This window comes from Calliopsis andreniformis, chromosome 9 (assembly GCF_051401765.1).
Source record: "Calliopsis andreniformis isolate RMS-2024a chromosome 9, iyCalAndr_principal, whole genome shotgun sequence".
In the NCBI taxonomy this organism is placed as follows: Eukaryota; Metazoa; Arthropoda; class Insecta; order Hymenoptera; family Andrenidae; genus Calliopsis; species Calliopsis andreniformis.
This window is the reverse complement of record NC_135070.1, coordinates 9,305,167-9,318,675: the sequence shown is the minus strand read 5'-3', so window position 1 is coordinate 9,318,675 and position 13,509 is coordinate 9,305,167.

The following is a 13,509-nucleotide window of genomic DNA, read 5'->3' as shown; positions in this document are numbered from 1 at the left end:
GAGAGTCACTCATTTTTCCATCAGGGTTATTGCTCTTTTAACTCGCCCCAGTAATTTTTGCCGCGTGGAACGATCATTTCTGTCATGAATATTTCAAGGATATTGGTACATGCGAGGTGGCGATAAACATGTAGGTATAAAGAGAGCCGTGAAATTTACACTATCAAGAACCTATTTTCACACAGCTTTAATTCCGCATAAACTTTTGAGAGTTTTCTCGAGCTAAGGCATAACGTCACGAGGAAACGAAAGAGCAGCGAAGTGGCGCTGAAGTTCGTAAAAACTGAAAGAAGAAAATGATGAAAGCAACGAAAAATGTGAAGTGAGACACGCATGCAACGTTCTTCGAAGTAGTCGGCCAGAGAATTTTTTCTAAATTTGGAAACCGGGGCGAGAGACTTCTCGAGTGCTTATGACGGGCAAGCAGGCATGATCGATGGATAAACTTCACGGATAATTAGGTAACGGCATTCTCCCTATTTACAGGCGCGTTCCAGCCTCGATGGTACGCGAGGCACACGCCGAAAGCGTTAATTTTCGAGAGGATCGCGACTTGCAGGGAAGTTGCGAGAAACCATTACCCATGAAAACCTACCCTTTCTTCCTCCAGCGGTTTTTCATTCGACGAGAGCGCGATATAACCGTCGCGGGCGGTCTGTCGTGTAAAAATCTCGTAAACCGTCCAGCGGTATAAAAATTCACAGCATCAAAGCCCCGCTTTTGTGGGAATTTAACGGCGAATTTTTCAGCAAAATATTCGTTTCAGTTTCGCTCGTCTCTCTATTTTTCTCATTTTTGTTTGTCGAATAGGTTCGTGATCGATCCGCGATCGTAGAAGGTAAACTTGTCGGTGACTGAGCTATGCGAACGTGTGGATTGTTTCAATTTCACATAACCAACGACCAGAGAGAATAATTGCTCGAATTAGCAATTCAATTTCTTGGCGCGCACGATCGACACGCCTGGACGATTTGTTTCACTTTCGAAATATATTCAAGCGAATCGATTCGATCGACGATTTGATTCCGCCGGCCGAAATACTCTATCGCTGACGCGATCTGCATCGACGTTTACCACATTTCGGTTTAATCGTTGGTTTCATTTTCGGCTACGTGATCGAGGAAAGTCGGTGTCCTAAATGGAAACATCGGCTTTAACGTCCCTATACATCAGACCCTCCATTATCTGTACTTCCGTTACCTGAATGCTCCATTGTTCGAACCTTTTATTATTTGAACGTTCTGTTATTTAAACGGAACAGCGAGAGTTTCGCGATATCGCGGACGACACTGGAAATACTCGTGCAACTTCTCTCGTTAACAAGGCCCGAAATAACCCGACTTTAGCCTCGCTAATTTCGCAGACGGTAAAAGCATCGAAAGACGCCGTGCCATTACTGTCGCTAGCGCATCTGTGCGCCACGTGTTGCCGGAAAATTCTAGAGCGAGAAACGCCTCAGGGAAACTAAATCTTTTCACCAGACCCATCATCTTCAAGCTTTCATCTTTTCTCGTCGAGCGATCCGCCTTCTTTAGAATTCGATTCGCTCCCATCTTGTTTATCAATGTAAACGAAGCAAGATTGAATCTACAATACAGAAGTTCGAATAAGTTCTAACTGACAACGAATTTTCTGTTCGAACTCTTCTTTTCTATTCTAGACGAACAGTAGTTAAAATTGTGAACACATTCGAGACCAGTCTTTTGAACAGTCTTTTCAGCGCAAAAATGACTCATATGCTATGTCCTTGGCTAATGAGGAGAGCTATCCTTTGACCCAATGGGTGGGTTAACAGATTCGAATGTGTTGAGTGCTGAGCTAAGTGCTTCGAAGTTCGGTATTAAAAGTAGCATGAAACCATTCATAATATGTAATTAATATTAAACATTGGGCAGGTTCTGTAACTACTGATCAGTCGCAAGTCGTGAAAAACTAGGTCCATTTTTTCTCAAGTGATATTTTTCAGAGTTAAAGAAGCTAAGTTGAAAATATAGAATAAAATTCATAAATATTAAGCTTCGTTTTTGAAAAAACCATTGGCTTTGAATTTGAGCCCAGTAGGAGTGCACCGGAGTAGAATTATAGACGCTTAAAATGTAAGCGAGGTGAGGATAACGCTTCTAATTCCCAGTAGATAGAGTTAGTGGTCAGACTGCGGGTGTTCCAAAACGTCTGAAATTGTACTTCCGTTTATTCGTACCCGATCCAAATTCAACCTCAATTTCCCGAAAAATGACGCGCCATATTAGGGGATTACTCTAAATTTCTCGTTTATTCCCTCATTTGAAGAATTAAAGATACAGAATACATTAGAATGCGTACATACAAATCTAATTCGGAGAGTACAATTGTGTATACAACAGGCAAAATTTTCAACAGTTTTTGTATCCATAAAGTAAATTCATTAAGTAAATTGCATGCCTCATTTTCATTAAAATTCACTCTAAATCTAAAAACAGAGACGAGTAACACAGCAAATCATGTTGATACTAGTGACATAGGTGCTACTTATGAGTGACATATCACCCGTATCGAGATTCATTGATTTAAGCCATAGTCAAACGCACGCGTACTCGGTGCATACTAAAAGTCGATTTTCTTAACAACAAAACTTCAAATAAAAAAATTTTATTCTTTACTTTCGATTCGTTTTCTCATATAGAATCACCCTTTCTGAGGTTGCACCTCCAATACTGGAACACCCTGTATACGAAAAAGTATTATTACTTCACGTCTGTCTCAGGTGCAATTTTACCAGTCCTGCACAGCACGTCTCAATCTCAGCAATCGTCGATCGATTCTGCGGTCGGCGAGCCCTGTCAGATAAGCGAGCGATACCTAACGATTCCCGTCAGTTCTTCCGAAAGCTTCTGGGAAGCTTCCTGGGCGTTCCAGTTCGCGGATATCCTCGCGCAGACAGGCCAGCGGATGGGAAAGGAGGCTGCGGAACGTTTCGCGGAGACAAGTCACCGAGTTGCTCCTTTCAGCTTAAAATATCGGTTTAAAGTTTCTTATGGTCCGCCGTAATACGAGTCTCATTTCCAACGGGGGTAATTTACCGTGCAGGGTTACAGATGCTCTCGAATTCCCAGCTCCGGTTGCCCGCCGCGTTTTTGCGGGCTGTCAGTAACCGAGAGTGATAGGCGAGAAGAACTCGCGCGTGTCGAGGGTAGACGTGCCCCCGCGGAAAGAAGCTAATCGAGGAACGCTCCCATCGTTCCCCACACACAGGCATCGCGTTCGATGACGTCGTGCATAGCCCCCCGTGCGTCACCGCGGCGAATCGATCTCGCGAAATCGCGTTGCGACGCCTCGCTGTTGTGCTGGACCTCGAGACTCGACGTTCCTCTGGACTTCGCTGACTGATTCGGCGAGATTTAATAGATCGAATCCACTGTTTTCGCGCGGTGGAGGAGTTGAATCAGCAAATGGGTCGCGAGTTATTCTCTAATTATAGCTGGCCTGCTCAGAGTGCTCTCAACGAGAACGATAATAAACGGACCGCTAAGTGTTCTGTCTCGAGTCAAAAATATATTTTTGCTTTACTTTGTGTGCTTTTTAGGGGCCTAAGATTTCGATAGCATGTTTCGTATGTAGTATTAATGTACTGTGTGTTTCAGATCTTGAAAGACAAATTTTGAAAATGTGATTGGGGGGTTATTCTGAGCAAGAAATGTTATATGTATAATACTGTGTACCTATATAACATTCTTTGCTCAGAACGACCTCCCAAGCATGCTAATAAAATTTGTCGGTTAAGATCTCAAACGCCCAGAATAAATACATAATATATGCATTTCTGTGAAAATACTACAAGTGAAGTAGTTCTTTACGTGAAATATTAAACTATTTCACAATTTCTCCGCGTTATTCTCTCTGGTTCAATTTGAGCAAATGCCTGTCTAATTCCATACACAGGCTGGGGGTAGTCGAAACGCATCTATGCGGAAGGAAATGCGTCCGCGTGTGTGCATTTAAAGAGCAGAAGGAACGAGTCACGAAATTGTGACGCGGCATGGAATGTCCTGAGGTCTCGAGGAAGTTTCCTACCGCGGAAGAATTCAATTACCGTGACGTAAGGCAGCAGGGGTAGTTAAGGGACTAGGAAGTCATCGCCGTGATGCTTCACCCCGAGAAAATAATGCACCCGTTTCTTTCCATTCCTGTCCAATCGTCCCACGAACCGCTGTTCGATTACGCGATCCTGTCGGTGAATTAATGCACTCACGCCCCGATTATCGAATCGACCACCACCTTTTTCGCTCGCCATTATCGGTCACCGGTGTGTTAGCTGTCGGTAATTCCCGTAAAATCTATCAAAATCGCCCGGTGTTTCAATAATCAGAAAGCAATCAGAAGGTTTCTCCGGCTCGCGAGCGCGTTCCCCGATAAGGGAGGCGGGATTGGGCCGTGATCGCGAATCGATTCGACGATCGAGAGGCAACGTCAGCGGACGCGCTAGGTACACCCCATTCGACGTGGCTCGCGGCGTTGTGTGCGTCGGCCTAGTCTGTGAACTTCACCAACAGCCCCCTTCCGCTGGCCCCCTTTCTCCCTTTCTTTCGCGCATCCATGACGTCATTGCGCCCCTACCAGCGGTTCACCAGCACCGCGTTCCCCCCCCGTCCCGCCGCCGCCCTCCGCCGCGGCAGCAGAAAAGAATCTGGTAGGGGTCGATACACCCCCCCACGTATCCACCCTTCGAGCCAACTGGCCTGCTGCTTCTTCCCTTCGAAGTGTGCCCCTTCTTTCGCAGATCACTCTACCGATTTGTATACCTCCACGTTTTCTCCTCCATTTATCTCTACTTCGTTTCATCCCCTACTCGCGTCCCTACCTCTCTCCTCCTCATCTGTTTCAATCCTGCACACCGCTGCGCCGTTCAACAACGCGCACGTTCCATCCTCTTTGCGCTCAAGGAACGGAGAGGGGATAGAAGACAGATAAACGGTGTTGATTTCCAGGAAGGGTTGGACGCTAGTGCGGCAGGAGAATAAGATAATAAGGGCAGTTTGTGTGCGCTGCACAATTGCAGACGTTCTTGCGAGAAAAGGGTTAGGTGCAATGAAGATAAAGGGACGTCTGCTCGTTGGCGCCGAGGCATTAATCATTTTCTAAGTTCACGTTCCATAATCGCCCCTGTTAATCTTTTTCAGTCCAATTTTACCGCTATGAATAGATTCCCCGGACCAAAAGAGGAATACGTTACTGTCCGCTTCGAGGAACAGACGTTAAAGAATGACGTAAGCGCGGGCTTAGCGGTGGAAGATTTCTCAATGAACCGACTTCCTGTCTTCTAGTCCCAGAAAACGACGGATCACTCCTTCAGAGGTTTCTCGGGTTATTACTTGGGAAATTACTACGTACAGAAATCCCGGGTAAGAGTTACACGACATTCGTTCTATCCCTGTGGTTGCTGCAAATAATTAACACGGGAACCTTGAATTTCAATTCATTCCGTGCACCGTCTGATTTAAATAATAAATCGGCGTACCGCAGAAGGGGTTGGGATTTTCGAGAAAGGCAGAAGAAGAAGAAGCTTATCTAAAACGTAACGAATGGCGAGGGACAAAGCCTGAGCGTAAAAACGCAGGAAGAGGAGAAAGGAGGCCGTGGAAAAGTCAGCGCGAGAGATCAAGCGAGGGGGTGAGGATATGACGCACACGACTCTAAGTCTTGCATGCGTGTCGCGGCTGTTGTATACGTGCGTGTACGGTACACGCACACGCAAGCGCGATCCGGGATGACGTCACAAGGGCGGGGTCCTCGTTAGCAGTGCACTGGGACGGCGAAGGGGTAAGCAACACGTGGAAAAGGGGTCGTGTCAGATGACTGCTACGCGTCTGCCACCCCTCGGCTCTCCCTCGTGCCAGGTTGTCCCAGTCGCGCTTGAAAACCTCCTCGAATTCTTCCCCTCCGTGTCACGGTCTGCCTCCCCGTTACTTTGCGCCCTGCCGTTCTTTCTGCCTATCTCTGGACTGGCAGGTGTTTCTTATGTTAGCCAACTATGCTGATCAAATGGAGGTTCCTTATTAAACGATGAATAGTGTAAAATTGGTATAATACTATGTAAATTATGGTAATCATTTTTAATACTACTCAGATTTATTGAAGAAAGGTTCAATTTTAATGTAAGGGTTGTAATACGAAAATGGGATATTTAGTTAACTTGTGTTTAGTTACAATTGACTAGCTTCAATGCGATTGACATTGACAGACGAATTTTTATACAAACCTCTTCTTTTATTAGCAATTACGAAAAATTTACACTGACAGTGTTATTGAAATCAATGATTTTAAGTATTTGATTTTAAGTGAAACTCCTTGATATGCCTGAATATTCCATTGTGAGATTGTTAGACAGTGGCTTTGATTCCGGAAGAGATTTGTATTCTTTTCAGAGGAGGATGGCTGATTTTTCGCTTACATCTCTACTGTTTGCTTCTGTGACGCAGAAACTTAACGATCCTATCGGGTTAAAGTACATATTATTTCCGTTGACCCGAATCTTCTGTAGATTCTTTTACGAGGACTTCCTGTGTGTTGCGTTTTTCTAAACGAAAGTTATTTTTCTGGGGAATAAAGTAGAGTATGCACGTGAAAATGCTATGGGTCTATGTACACTTGTTTTTCTGCTTATAAATAATTATGCAGTACTTTATAGTGCTGCAGTTGGAAGATAAGAAATTTCACAGTAGTACTAACGTTAAGGGCAAAAAGGTTTCCATGCACAAATTAGGATAGCATATTCAGAAAATCTTTTCAACTTCTAATAAATCTCCATTTATTCAGATTCTACTGATCGTTCAAAATTAATTCAAATTTGGAACTTCGACGTTAATTATTCGCGGCAACCAAAATGGTAGCAGCATCTCAGCTCAGAAATTTCGTACCGCGGCAAGTTTCGAAGTTCCTGTACATGGCAACCGGAGGAGACCCTGGAAAATCGGCGGTCCGCCGATCTTCAGAACTAGAAGAGAGGAAGTTCGTTCCCTCGGAAATTTTGAGTAGATACCTTAAACCATTCGAAGCATCCAGAGGGGGTCAGATCGATTTAGATTGAACGCCTGGCGTGATGGCGCTAAAACGGCAGAAGTAACTTCCTGCGGGTACCAAAATGGGCTCCACGAACTCGATTTTCCGCAAGTATCTGCGGTTCGCTCGCAGCAGCCGTAGTTGTTAATCTATTTCAAGGGACAGCGGCCGTACGTGGCGCTCGGGGACCGTTGCAAGTCAATTTCTCGATGGACGAATTATCGGGGCTCCTGGGAAATTGGTTTCGAGCCTGCCTGACCATCCCGTCACGGACTTTTAAACATTCGTTATGTTAAAACGTCGCGACCGAATTTCGTTACACGGTCCCGAAGGATCACCCGTAAACAGGAAATTAACGTACAGCCACTGTGCATACGCTTTTTCCCCGCTAGGTAGTTTATTTACCGCCCTGCCAAGCCACGAGAGAATACATAATTTTTTACGGGATTGACAATTCCAGTGAAGCGGGTGAAAGTTGAAAAATATGAGAGATCATTTTTCAGTTGTGCTGTGACCACTTGTAATTTGCTGGAACAGTGGAAAGTGAAAGCGTTCGCCAGCCAGAGGCGAAGCACAGTATTCAAATTAATGAAAGATTAAAATAAACTCTATACAATTGGAAAAAATTCTATTCAAGTTTTTAGCGAGTTTATCATTTCTTAATAATTTCATAATCCTAAGTGGTCGAATGCAGGATATTCTAATCTTTGGGAAATTTCAGAAGAATTATCTACTTCGTTATATTAAGCTTAAAAGAAACAGAACATTCCTACTCTACTGATATTATACATTCATGTAATAAAAACCAAAATTTATGAAGAATGTAATTTAACTGTACTAAATTTCCTGGAAGACTTTAATGAGGAGAACTCTCCAAGTGTAGTCGCATTTTTTAATGACGCTTAACCAGTTTGTAGAATTCACCAAACCCAACTATCCGATACCCTACTTACCTTCCAACGTTCAATAGTTTACGAGATATTAATAATTAAAGCTATTAACATGACTAATAACATAAAAAAATTAGCTGTAATAAGTAAAATATATAATATAATAAAATTACTACAATTGATAGCAGAAAGTAGTACTAAAACTAATGTAAACAAAATTTTGCGAAGACAAAAATCAATCTTTAAATTTTGTAATTAAATAACTGCAGTTGTTAATAACTCAGAAACTATTGTGTCCTGCCAGTGTAGACTGATGAATTCTACAAACTGGCTAAGGAGCAATAAAAAATAAGATTGATACTTGAGGAATTCTCCTCGTAAATATTCGATATATTCAACCTAAAGTAAACCTTTAAGACATTTAGATGGTAATGCATATAGAATATTTAATGGAGCAACTTAGTTGCTAAGTGGAAGTGGGCCTAAGCAAATAAGACGGCCGTAAGTAGAACAACTCAATGACAGGAGCCGATCGGACGTTCAACCATCCGGAAATACGAAGACGGAGAACGACGGAGGATCGACAAACCATCGAGAATCGCATGAATTCTCAGAGACAGCTGATCAGAGACGCGTGTCGGGGATTATGTATCGTCTTTCTTCCCTTATCGTTGACGCCGCTGTTATCGCGGCAATACGTAACAGCGAGACGTCTCCCGCAGCTCGACGTCATTCTTACGCGTCACGCTTTCTCCTCTTGTCACCACTAGACGCGTCCTCATTGCATCAGCCCATTCACATTTGATGACTAGTCGTACGATTTCGAAGTACTCTCACAAAAGTTTATAGGTGTGGCAATTCTCTGCTCGTTCCATGAAAATTGTGGGCAATTTCAGCTGACATTGAAACATATCTGTTTAAAGTTAAACTCTTAGCTTATTAAGCTATTTCAAATTTTTCTTCAACATACTTCTCTATTTCGTGTACTTTATTAGTAGAACGAGGTTAATATAAAAAAGGTATTTTGTCAATTAGTATCACTGTACAAGAGAGTCTGAATCCACTTATCAGAATATCAGGGCTCAGCTAATGACTGAATCTATATCCACTTGTCTTAGTTTGCTTTAAGTCAAGAGGTAAGGCTCAACCCTAACACAGCTAGGGTCAGCAAAGCATACCCTCTACTGATCCCTTCGAATGTTTTCACTGTCTATTAAACCTGGATAGTGTTGTCACACTCACAAAATGTTCCCAGTCGAGTCTCTATCACGATTTCAGCACTGTTGCCAATTGAGGACCCAGGAACACCAGTCTCCGTGTTGAGGAACGTGCTGTCAGCGTTAACACCTATTGAAAGCACATCCCGATCCCTGACGAGGTGTGTTTCATCACGCGAGAAGCTTCGAGCCATGGCTAATCAAATTCAGAGGATACAGTTAGCTTTTACGCGAGAGTGTCATTGGAGGAACCGCTATATCACAACATTTTCGTAAAAGCATAATCGAATCCGATTCGTTCGACAAGGACGCGAAAAATATTTTACCCTTGCTTATTGGCCAGCTTCGCTGCTGACTAATGCGATTCCTCCAATTTTTCAAAAATTTAGCGACATCGCTAGTACGAAGCTGATCGAATTATGGATGAAGACACGACCTTCTACCTACTTCCATCCCCTATATTTCACAGAACACTCAACAGAATTCGTACCATAATAGAAATATATTTTACGTAATAGCGAACCAGACAATTCTGCGGTTTTAAATTTCATTTCCCAGCAGTGGACAAAGCAATCATCTCCAAAAAGGAGACACGAAGCGCCACTTCTACCACAATTAAATAAGTATCAAAATGCGCACTTGATCGTCAACTTCACATGCGAACTTTTCAGAAGGTTCGACGACCCCTTCTGCAAATGGAGTTTTTATGCACTCCACTTAACCGAGCACCGATACGGCTCGCTTAGCTAATTTTAAGCAAATCTCCGGAGCTAATTTTAATGGCTAATTTTACGGTGGCTGGAGCCGTAAAGGGGGCCATAAACGGCGAAATATATCGCGTCGTGGGGGCCGCATTTTTTTTTTTTTTCTTTTACGCCGCGACAATAAATAACGCGAAGTCGTGCCTCCTTGGAAATCACTCCGCCTCGTAAACGGAGTTTTATCGGCCGAGTTACTTCGCCGTCGAAAGCAGCCGTGGCCGTTTTCGTTCCGAGGGAAGTTCGCTGATACGCGGGGGCCATGGTTTTCCCGCCCCTTCTCGGTCGATGGGATACATTTGCATCCAGCGCGATATCGAGATCCGGGCGAATTCGCGGCGCGAGTGGTCCCGTGGCAACGATTAACTTTCCGACCGAGTCGTAAGCACCTATTCGAAATCGTAAGCGCTTTGGGGTCAACGCGTGAACTTCGAAACTTCGGCGAACAAATTACAAAGTCAATACGCGCTGATCTCCATGCCCTCGAAGGGAGCGGAATTTTCGGCTGGCTCTGAACGAGTTCGAGCGTTCGAAATGGAATCCGCGAGAGGGCGAGCCGTGCCCTGAGATACTGAGCGTCAACATTTTAAATATGGAAACGAGAGTAAGATTGGCCCCGTTTTTAACGATACGAATTTCTGTGATAAGAAGGGCAAACGCATTTAAAGTAACTGCCCTAATTTACATTCATATTGTTACTTCTACCGAGAAATATGCCAGATAAAAGTTGCATGCGGTTTATGGCCGATACCACGTACTTTGGTCAAATTACCGATGGCTGAGTTAATGGCTCGCGGATTGCTTGAAGTATTTGTACAAGGCAGAGCACCTAAGAGCCTATAACATGCTAGTACTTGGCCTATTAAATTTATGTGGAAGCTGGAACAATCTCTGTTCGGAAGATCTAAGTAGGATAGAAGGATAGCCCTCTCTAAGGCTGCAGTCACAATAGATGCATTTTCTGACGAATATGTTTGAACTATTCAGGCTCTGATTATAGTAGAAGCGTTCTCTGACGTATGACTGAACTGTTTATCATACGAGCGAGGAAATTTCAGACATATCCCTCAGAACATCAGTTCGTCAGGAAACTCATCCACTGTAACACAGTCTTATCGTATCAGCAAGACAAGTCCAGACATATTCTTTAGACCATCAGTTCGCTACAAAACGTAACTACTGCAACCACAGCCTAAAGAATTATCCAAAAGCCACCCATTGAAGGAACACCTGACTGCAATCCATGTTTCCACAACAATAGTATTTGCTTTATATTCATCCGCTTAATGATCCCCAATCTCGACCACAAGGTGACTCAGCATCGGTCCCACCCTAAAACCGCGGGAAATCCCTCAGAAGCCGCAATCCTCTGGGCCAATTCAACCATCCAGTCCAACTTTGGCCCGATCTTCTGAAATTCCACCTGATACAACCAGCGAGACGCCAGACCGATCGTCACCGCGATCGTGTCTCTATTTGACAGACAATACCAGGCGAATTCGTAGCGCGGGAGGCGGTGGGCCCGTATCTCGTCGCAAGGACACGGACCGAAACGAAGGAGTTGGTAACTAGTTTCTCCGCGGAGCATAGTGCATGTCCTCCGGACGGGGAACAATGCCGATACATGTACACGCTTCGCCACCAATACGCCGACGCAGAGAGGCCTGCACGTCGGAGTTACGACAATATCCCGAACTTACCAACAGCAAACTTTCGGTAAAGAGACAGACTGAGGGAATGAGAGCAGCTGTGGGGTTGCAGTGGGGAGAAGGGAGAGGCTGAGGGTGGCCACGTTGACGCGACGCCGTCAAAGGAACCCGAGGACGTCTGCATTATGGATATGGAGAACGAGGCTGGAGTGTTCGAATACTGTCCATGATAGCCACCGATAGAACATCTGCAACTAGGACTGTGTTTTTGTGACATCCATTTTTTTAGTTTTCAAAGGTGTGTGGTCTCTTTGAGATATCTATATGTGTGTTATTTAAGATAGTCTTGCAATATTAATTACACATTAATGCAAGTTTCATCTACGCTTCGATAAAATTTTTAAGAATTTCACCCCTCTAAATTCGAGTCATTTGTACTAAAATGTACTTACGTTTGTATCTATAAATGACGAGCAAAAGACGTACAGACGTATCGAAAAGTTTTGCCATACCCTTCCAAACAAAATAGGCTTGAATAACAAAGCCATATGTAACTAATTTTCTAATACAATTACGTGGAAACAACTTTCTTAAGCATATATTATAGTATATGTATTCTATTGCAGAGAAGAGGTACTAGTTAAGAATACACGCTTTCAAAAATTCACATGGTATGAAAAGATCTTGTCGCCCAGATCGACGAAAGACTGGCAATTTACATTATTAATGTATCACATGGCTTGACAAAAGAATCCTAAGGTTTAATGCTCTCTTTCATATTACTAACGAACAGAGCCGAGCTCGCAGTTACCCATTATCCGGAAACCGACAGTAAATTTCAATAGGAGAAGGAGAACGGGGGGCCTGAGCAGCATAAAATATGAACGACGAGGAAATGCGACGATCTCCATCTCGTCACGGCGGCGTTGCTTCGTTCGGCAATTATTACCTGCAGTTTTTCTTTCTCCTTAAAGGAGGAGCCAGTTATAAAGCTAATTTCCAAGCAGCGTTCGCGCGCTGCTCCTACGAATTAATCCCCTGGCTCGGTAATATATTCTGATTGAATTATTTTATACTAGAATCTTTTCTCTGCCGTTCTTTTATTTTGAATTATTCATCCCCTCGCTGGAAATTGCATCCACGCGCTACTTTCAGTTATATCGTTCGATCTGTGCCACGACAGGCGGCTGCTTCACTATTCGACATTCCAGCACGTCAATTTCGTGCCTCTCATCGAATCGTAAGAGGATTAAGGGAGTTTTGTAAGGGACAGAACGCGATCGCGAAGTTATCCGACATGTCCTTTCGAAGATTCTGAACGATCACAACTTCTCATGCGAAGTTCAAACGAGGAATCTGCGTTGGTAATGTTGCGATCACAGCCCTCCACGAGAGTTCCAGAGTCACTTATAAGGTTGTCGAGTTCTTGATGTGGCACATCATTTACGGGGCCAGAGTTTCTCATCTGGACGAACATATTCTGCAAGGTTATTACGTGCACTGGATTTCCTATCGAATGACATTTACTTTCGCGTGCACAGCCTGAGGATGTTCCTGTATGTATGGGGTTAAAGGTCAATTTCCATTAGTTTACCGGAGGGAAGAAGCGAAGTGTCCTTTAGATCTTGAGGAGATTCTTCATAAACATTTTGCACCGTCTAAGAGTCAGGAAAAACTCGAAGGCACTAATTTTCAAGTTTTATTCATAAAGCGAATCACTCGCGTGTAAGATCTTCCACCCGGTTGCTTGCAGTGTAATAGAAATTTTATTAAATGCCTACAAACTTTCCTCCGTGTGATTTCCTTTATTAAATTTTTATCGAATTATTGGCAGTCGCTGGACCGGACATTCGATTTCTGCGTAACAACCAGCTGGAAATCGAAGCACCTCTGCTCGGGAAATGTTTCATTTAATGGACATGAGACAGGCTTACGTTTGAAGTTTTATTAAGATGCATCT